This window comes from Rhipicephalus sanguineus, chromosome 3, assembly GCF_013339695.2.
Source record: "Rhipicephalus sanguineus isolate Rsan-2018 chromosome 3, BIME_Rsan_1.4, whole genome shotgun sequence".
NCBI lineage: Eukaryota > Metazoa > Arthropoda > Arachnida > Ixodida > Ixodidae > Rhipicephalus > Rhipicephalus sanguineus.
Genome location: NC_051178.1, coordinates 126,088,729 through 126,096,359, shown reverse-complemented (window position 1 = coordinate 126,096,359; position 7,631 = coordinate 126,088,729).

Below are 7,631 nucleotides of genomic sequence, written 5' to 3'. Positions count from 1 at the left end.
GCTCACGAAACTGCCGCGTCAGTGTCATATGGAGCCAGAGACGCAGCTGTGCTTGAGAGGCGATGCGAACGCTGCTATCACTGGGGTTGTGTGTTGGACAGCATCGGTGTTTTAGCTTTCTAAACTTCCACAACGGTCGCTTTGCTTTCATCTTTTACTTTTAGCACTCAGCATGCATAAATACATTCCTGAACGTGCTTTCTGTTTTAAAATGAGCACCCGCGAGGAAAAAAAAGCAGCTCGAAACTTGCAGCTCGCGGTGGTATCAGCCGAAAAAATACAAAAATTCGGGGATTAACGAAAGAATACCAAGATATAATTACAAATGCCGTAGCTGGGAACTTCTGAATTATTTTTTCCACCTATAGGGTCTTTTTACATGTACCTAAGTCTCAGCGAAGTGGTGTTGTTGCATTTTGCCCCCATCGAAATGCGGCCGCCGCCGCATCGCAAGCTCCTTTCGTCTCAGCACTGCAATAGATACAGCTTTTTAACATTTCCGTCAAGTTAAACACCGTGCATTCGCAGCAAAGTGCCAGCGGCGGGGCTGGGCAAAGATACTTTGAAATTGTATCGCGATACGATACAAGATACTCGGGTAAAAAGTATTGGAGATACAGATACAAGATACTACCGCAATTATTGTATCCGATACGATACCTTCCAAATGTATCTTAACATACGTTCGATACATTCGGAAATTTGATATTAGAGATCTACGTAGTGTAGCAGCAAGGACGTATACATGTATACACAGAAATGTAGGATTGAAAGCTCTTAACTGCGACCACATTTTGCTTGATCTGAATGAAATGTTTGTTAGTATTTGAACGGTTTTCTATTTATTGCTCAATGTGTATCTGCTTCATTCCGAATCAGCTTATTGGGGTTGCTTTAGCTGCTTAACATGAGGGCTCTTTATACACTGCGCTGTAAGCGGTTTTTGCGCGTTGCTTTAGTAAATGATGGAAAAGGCTGCCTTCTTACCGACGAGCTGGCGGGTTGCGATCTAATCACAAGAGTTTAAATAAGAAACCTCCGAGCGATGGTCCGAATACCGGTGTGGAGTTTCACCTTGTCCGTAAACGTACTACCGTTTACGCAATGCTGGATCACCGGGCAGATGTACATCGGCAACAGCTCTGGTAGCGAGATATTTTGTGATGCATCGTGTTTTTGTAGAGTACGTAAAACTACAATGACTTTCCATGTTCTACTCATCTGCTAGCGTAAAGCGTTCTGCAGTAAAGTACTCGCTAATGAGCAATCTTTCAACAATTCTTCTCCTACGAGAGAACATGTGCACTCAGAATCGTCCGAGACTTATTCTATAGTTGCACAAAGCGTCGCAGGCAACCGCCACTATTCACACTCTTGCCACTTATAGTTCCGATTACCTGGTGATTACTAATAGTAAAAACAATTAAGGAGGAGTACAAAAGGAAAACGTATATATCTAAGTAAAATAGAAAGAGTGTTTCGTATCGAACAGTTATAGTGAATAAGTATAGAAAGACGATACAGGCGGCACCTTTAATTGCTATCACAATTAGGCATGAGGTATCGTGAGCTCATCTGTTAGGGTAAGACAATAAAAAAATCAGTGTCCATGGAAGATAACCTAAAACGGCTCGTTGCGACGCTCAGGGAAAAAAAACGGAGGATTTGGTACAGCAAGGTTTCTCGAAAACCCTTCGTAACACATTTAAGATGGCTCCTAATCATTTCCATTGTTACAATGCAAACTCAATTTCGCTATTTTACTAAGTAGTAAGCAGAATTTTTGTTATTCCAGGCATGTCGAGATTATTATATGTTCGTTCTCAACATCGCTTTCACATAACAGAAAACTCAAGTGGAATGTAAATATAAAAAAGCAGTCGAAATGACGCAGACAGAAAAAAGCAAGAATAAAGCCGAGAGCTTATTTTGGCAGCACGTTACAAGAGACGCATTGCAGTAAACAGACAAGAAAAACAATATACGGACCCAGGTAATGTACGGGATGCCCACGAAGGACTCCTAATAAAGCACCTATCTTGCTAACAATCAAATGATGCTTTTAAGGACTCTTATGAATAAAGATTGCCGGAATAAAAACGTACGGTACGCCAAGATATCTTCTGTTAGGTAAATGCTTGTTCTGTTAGATCTAGCATCGCTACCAATGGTGCTATAGATGTGAAAATCTTATTTGCATACAGGTCGTCTCATAGCGAATAAGTAAAACTTAAATCCGCGAGATCCTTCAAATCACTGGTGCGTGAAAGCTACGAGATGCAATGCAACCCTATTCTTACATTCTTCGGACTTCGTAAAGAAGAACCATGCGCAAGAGAAACTTTGATAACCACACTATAGCGGGATGACAATTAGCGCAATAGGCGCTCAACGAATTGGAGTAGAGGGCAGAGGCTAGAAGCAAGTGTCATGGTACTGACACAACAAAAAAAAATAAAGAAATAAAAACAAGAGGTCAGCTGAGCGTAGACATTCGAGCGCTTGTATTTTTCGAGACGGCGCGAGCGCCACCACATGGCTCGGTTCCACCAAGAGGGACGCGCAGACCTTATCGCCTGCCCTCTCTGGAGGACTCCGGCGGAAAGATAACAGAATGTCACTCCCTTTAGTTTTATGCAGGTGGCTTTACCCCCGTATTCTAGAACGTCCCTTCACTCAACGCTCCACCTTGACTTGAGAAAGTCGATGGGATCGCCGTCTCTAGGCAGAACAAGTCACTGCATATCAGCGATAATCTGCAGCGATTCTTGCGAAGCGCGGCGTCATTTTCAGTCGAGCAGCGGCGCTGTGCTCAACTCGGTTAAGTGAAGGACGAAATTTGAATCCAGGATTGTTTGAGAATACGGGGGGTTAGTGACGCAGTATCCGCTTGAGAAGCGGAGTTTTGCCAATGTTTATTCTTTCACACGGTGGCGTTGGGATCGATGTGTCTTGTACCTTAAGATACACGATACATTCTTTAATGTTTCGGAAATACAGATACTGATACACAAATCGCGAGACGTATCGCGATACAGATACAAGATACTCAAAGAGTATCTAAGATAGTATCTAAGATACATGTATCTTCGATACTGCCTAGCATTGGCCAGCGGTGCCATTTGTAAACACAGGCAAAAATACGAGCTGTTACACGCCCATTCGTGTGGCTACGGTGCGTAGCCACACGAATGACTCTGGTTGAATGAATTAATTGAATGACTCTGGTGAAAGTCAGCTTGAAGATTTAACAGATTTGATAGCTGAGCATGACCAGGATTTGGGGACATATGCACGTAGCGCCATCTGTCGTCGGGGACTGCGGTGGCCTGCCGTAACTGAATGGGAAATAGGCGAAAAAAATTGTATCTGACGAAAAAATACAGATATCAAAAACGACTCCCGGCTCTATACAGCAGAGACCTACTTGAACATTCTGTTAAAATTACAGTGTGGCGCTACTAACCGCGTGGCTTCCCCAAGTGTTTAAAATTTTACAATGGGGCCCCATGTATTTCTAATGGGCGGTGTTCAATTGCCCTGGGAAGCCACAGGCTTTGTAGTGCGATACTGCAATTTTACCAAAATGTTCCAGTAGGTCTCTACTGTATAGAACCCTGAGTCGTTTTTGATAGCTTGCTTTTTTCAAGAGATATGATTTCTTTTCGCATATCTCCCATTCAGTTATGGCAGGAGGCCGTCGTCACCGCCGAGAGATGGCGCCACGCACAGATGTCCCCAAATCCTGGGAATGCTGAAACAAGTGTTCTGAAAGGTGCCCGGTCGGGACCACTTTGATGACTCATGATACTGAGTTAACAGCTGAAGCTGACAGCCCAACGCCGCACAGCAGCAGGCGATGTGAAGCTTACAGATGTTCACCGCGCCAACCAAGAAAAATTGATGAGGGTGGCGGTTGATCAGATGCTGGCGCTTAAAGTGGCCGAACGAGGTGAAGGAAGCTTTATGTCCCCAACGATAATTGTAGAGACTAACGGTGAAGAACAGCGGCTTGTATCGATTACCGTAAGCTTAACTCGGTGGCTGTTACCAAAGTGTATACCCCTTACCGCACGTAGAAGATTGTCTTCAAAAGGTGAGCAAAGCCAAGTTCATCTCTCCGCTTGATTTAGTGCGAGGGTACTGGCAAGTGCCGCTAACTGAGCGAGGGAGCGAACTGGCTGCCTTCGTGACTCCTTTCGGCACCTTACGCCCTTTGGTTCTTCCATTTGGGCTTAAAAATGCTCCCTTCGCCTTTTCAATACTGATGGATGAAGTGCTAGCTGGAGCGTAGGCATTCGCACTACCCTGTCTTGACGACGTCGGAGTGTTTTCGAATACTTAGCCGGAGCACGTAGACCATCTGCGTGAAGTTTTAGGTAGGCTTGGCAAGGCTGGCCTAGCTCTAAAAGCGCAGAAGTGTAAGTTAGGTTGCTCAGAAGCCGACTACGTAGGTCACAGGTCGGGTCAAGGACATCGAAGCCCACTTGAATTAAGGTTCTGCCGATCAGACTTCCCTCAGCCGAAAACGGAACTCCGTACTTTTTTAGGAATGGTAGGCTATTACCAATACTATATGAAGTGTTTCTCTCAGGTTGCCAGCCCACTTACAGACGCGCTGAAGAAGGGCGCTCCTAATCGTGTACAGTGGGACGAAGCAAAATAAATTGCCTTTAATTCTTTGAAGGTCGCTCTCACCGCCAAGCCAGTCCTGGCAAGCCCAGACAACTCGAAACCATTTCTTGTGCAGTGTGACGCAAGCGAAAAAGGGGTAGGCGTCGTTTTAAGTCATTAAGACGAGCACGGGCATGAGCATCCCATTCTGCACGTGAGCCGAAAGCTATCTGCTCACGAACAAGCTTGCAGTACCATAGAAACAGAATGCGCGTGCCTCGCAGGGGCTGTGGAAAAACTTTTTTGTTATTTGGCAGGTTCAGAATTCATTTTTATTACAGATCCTCATCCGCTTACGTGGCTTCAACAGATGTCCAACAAAAATGGCAGGTTCTTGAGTGGGAGCCTGTTTGCAACCGTACGCGTTTACGGTTCGACATAAGAAAGGATCGCTGCACGCATATGCAGATGGTCTGAGCAGGGCTTTCTCTCCCTCGGCGCCTGTCGATATAGTGGCACCAAAGTTTTGATTCCGTATTCACATGCAACCGTAACTGTCGCATATCCTCGACAGTCAATTTTGTTTCCAATTGTAAAGTTCACAAAACACTCTGCGTGTAAGGGTCTGGCCTGGCCGCACTCGGCGGTTGTTTGTGGTGTTTTCGGGGGTGCTTGCTGTTTCGCCTATACCCAGGACCCTGGCCCGAGATTCGTGCACTTCGCGACGCCTCCAGTTTCCTGCCACGCCTTGCACGCCGTAACGATTCCGCACATTGGCCAACCACAGAGCCGGATCCTCTGCACGTCCGTAAGGGACGCTTCCTTCGATCCGCGAACCCGTGCACCAAGTCGTCGGACCTCGGAGGATATCAAAGGTCCCGTCGCCTGATCCTGACAGTCATCGGTCGCCAAGCGCTTTGGCGCTTCTGTGCACCCCGGAACTGCCTGTCAAGCGTGCACCCGGCTGAACTGGCGAAATTTCCGAAAGTGCCGTTTCGTCGAAACCTTTGGTGCGCCTTTGGAAAAACCGTTCGTGTGCGGACGTTACTTTCCTACTTGGTGTTCTTCCGTGGGGAGGGGCTGTTGCGTTTGCGCACCGCTTATCAGCCAGCACCCAAGCCTGACATAACTGTTCAGTGCGATAATCTGTTGCCGGGCGTGTGCGTTGTTGTTTTCACGCCCCCTGTGATCACGGCAGTCCATTATAAAGGACTGCAGACCACACCGTGGGGCCGTTTTTTTTTTTTTTTTTTGCACACCTTCTTTCGGCAAGCGTGCCGCAATAAAACGTTCGTTCTTCGTTCTCACGGCGTCTTCCTCTCCCGGCTTGGAGCCCGTCTCGGCCAAACGTAACACGCTGCCCAAGAATGGTTGAGCACATTCCACGGCGTTGCGCGCTATGTAGTAAACGATAGTGCCATGAAAAAATCCCGCTAACCCCCTGTACCACAGTTAAATTATTACGTACTACATGCAAGAGCTTTGTTGTTTGTGTGTGATCACTGTAGCTGCTGCACAACAGCTGTTTGTTATCGATGATGAGTGGCTGCTGATAGCCGTACTTCTCACATTTACAAAATGAAGCTGTCTTTTTTTTCTGCTTGTTTTCTTGCTTTATCACTTTTGTTTCGGAATTCTGTATGTGAGCTGAAAGCTGAGTTTGTTTTTAACTTCTCTAAAGTGCCTCGGAGATTCTACTCCATATACGACGACTTCGCAAATACTTTTTTTTTTGCACCGACCTTCTGATCACTTCAGCAGTATCCCGTCGTTTGAACGTTTGCGCGCAATTTCGGGAAGGCTCCCGTTCGCAAAATACGCGTCCGTTTGCGCGTAACCCGAGGAATATAATTTCGTTCCTGAAGAGATTTTCGATAGGTTTTATGTTCAACTATTTGAGAGATGGAGGCTCACTTGGTGATCGTGCTTGTCTGCAGCTTGCGACGAATGGGAACGCTAGTGACTTCCCCTCATTCTTGAATCTTCATATAGCAGCAAACCGTTTGAAAAGTATTTAGGTGTTACGCGGCACATTGTAGCACGTGACAACCGTCGAAAAGACGACTGCAAAAATGTCTTGATCGAAGCCTGGAAGACCCACTTGAGGATGTCTTGCTCTCTCGCCTCGGCTGCCGATACGTGGACTCGAGGAAAGCGTTCAGTGCTACAGTGTCACAAATAGGCCACATAATGGTAGGAAGAAAAACAGAGATGTTTATTTCTTAGTTCAATGTTTTATACAAAAGTAAGGCACGTCGGTGTTGCTCTGGCTCCAAAGGCAAACACGCAAAGGTATTGCTCGATGGGCATTCAGGACATATGAGAATATAAGAATGTAAAAAGGATATCTAAGTAATATGATGATATGCACAATCGGACATAAGGACAACGACTAGACATTACAAAATAGTGCGTATATTTCGGAAAGGCACACTCATGGACAAATAAAAGATGAACGGGGTCATTAAAGCACAAAAAATGCTGTGGTTTAGGTTATTAGATCTCACAAATAACGTGCAAATTTTCTTTGGACCATGAACTTAATCGTATTGAACAACGAAGTTATATTCCACCCAACTCTCCGAATTATCCGCTTTTGACTTTCCATGGTTAGAAGTACCCCGTTCAGATTCCATTTGACCACTATGGTTAATATAAAATGGCTGCAACACATGTACGAAACTCTGCTGTGGTGTGTATCTGTTGAATGTGTGTATCTGTATATCGGTCTATCATGTGTATCTGTGTATGTGTGTATCTTATTGAGCAATGACGTTTACACTGACTGCACACCGTATACACAAACGATACAAGTACACAATATGTGGTACAAAATTATTTACAAGTGTTTCTTCATCTGTCATCGTACACGAAGTATTCGCTGACGATACACAACAGAACGAAGGCACTTTTTGGCACTGTCACGGACTTCGCTTCTTCCCGCAGAGAAGATAGCAAAAAATGCAAGTCTATGGGGGAAAAAAAGACGTTATACTGACTCGTAATTTCAGTTATGA